Below are 1,969 nucleotides of genomic sequence, written 5' to 3'. Positions count from 1 at the left end.
TATTGGAAGTAGCTTCTATTTGGCGCGCGCCGCCGTGGCAGGCGCGCTCCGCGCAGGGCGGCCAGTAAAAATTTAAGAATCAAACTTCTTGCCTCGTAAATTTTGTTCTAATTTTTAGATTTTGTTTTAGAGACCCCAAAATTAGAAGCAGCTAAAATTTATTTTTTAATGTAATTCTGATTTTAGCGTCAACTTCTAAATTTAAATTTTATATTTCTCGATTCAAAATTTAATTTAATTCAAAATTGATAAATTTTAAATTTTATATTTATTAATTTTTTTTACAATGTAGACTTGAAATTTAAAATTTAAATTTAGATTTATATATTTTAAATTCTTGCGTATTTTAAATTTTAAATTTTAAAATTTTAAAATTTTAAGCGAAAATTACTGAGAATTTATTAAGGCTTTGCTTAAGGGTTGTGGAGAGATTACGTTACGTGCAATAAATATTATGTTTGTTTCCGGTATTCCGCAGCTATCGCGACTGATGTCGATGTTACGAAATATTACTTTTCTGCAATACCCACCAGAAAAGCATGGGAGAAACATATACATTATATTTTTATCCCAACTCCATTTTATCTAAGCCAGTTTTACAAATATGTGAGAAAAATTACTTTGTTCTATGGGACGTCAAGCCAAATCCTTACTTTTTTTTTTAATCTCGAAAGCCCAATTTCGAAATTAAATCATGTTTAGCAAAAGTTATTTCTCTAAAACTAGGCAAACAGGTTTTTAGTCAAAGCTCTCATATTTGATGGGCAATTGCTTAATGGGTGAGACTGCACGATACCAAGCATTTTTTACTATTATTTCTTATTCTGATACACTCGTGCTCCTGCCTGAAGATGTAGATTTTGGTTTACTGATGATTGCATCTTTTATTTTTCTTTATGTTAAATAAATTTGTATGTGTCTTAAGGTATTGTTGCTTGGACCAGAGTACGTTGGAGTGACTAATTTTCAAATTAATATTTATTAATAGCCATGAAAAAAACACCTTGTGTTTTTTGGTTTACGTTAAAAAAGAAGGAAATTTGGAATGTTTGATTACCTTTTCACTTATGATTTCCTTTTTTAGATTGCAAAAAGAATCCTAATGGAAATTTAGGGTTAGAAACGAAGTTTTAACTATTTAAGTTGTGTAATTCAAGATTTGTTTCGGTGACTTCTGCTTCTACTTATAGTAGCGTGGAGAAAAATGTTGTAATAGAAATTTTTCGAAGACTTATATTGATAACAGATTATCGGTTGCTTATCACAAAAGCAAAAGTCTACATTCGTTTGGGCATAACAAACTATGAAAAAGAATCAATGAAAGAAGAAAAATTATAAATGCACCACAAATATTCTATGTGAGTCGACCACTGCGTCTACGATCCAGGAGAAAAGGAGTGGATTATTATATTAAATGGTGTACAAAATATAATCTTCTCTTATAAAATCCTAACTCAAAAATATTTAAATATTCTTCTCATTTGCCTGTACTCAACTCTGTTTGGATTGCGGGATAAAGGGATGGAATAACCCTCTTATCACCCCTTATATACCAGGCTACATTTTTTACCGGATGTAGTTCGTCGGATATCTGAAATTAAACTGTTACCTATATAATCCCCCACAACTCCATTTTCTTATATATTAACTACCATTATTTTCATATTCCATATTATCTATCCAAAACACTAATTTTTTTACCCAGGTGAGGGCAGGAATAATTCATTTCAATCCATTGATTACAGGTCTTATGTTTTTCGTTTCACCAATAGCTTATAATCCACATAATTCCTGTACAATGCATAAGTTCTGTGATTTGAGATAAGATATATATTAGTGTTCAAATAAGGTCTGAATATAATGATAGATTGACAGCTGCACTGTCAAACACATTATGCGAGAATCCATTGTGGGATAATTGGCGGATACATGAATAATTATCTATTTATAGCTGGCTAAAAATATAGAC

The sequence above is a fragment of the Ananas comosus genome, linkage group 24 (assembly GCF_001540865.1).
Source record: "Ananas comosus cultivar F153 linkage group 24, ASM154086v1, whole genome shotgun sequence".
NCBI classification, from domain to species: domain Eukaryota; kingdom Viridiplantae; phylum Streptophyta; class Magnoliopsida; order Poales; family Bromeliaceae; genus Ananas; species Ananas comosus.
The sequence above is the reverse complement of the archived record's forward strand: the minus strand, read 5'-3'. Positions refer to the sequence as shown.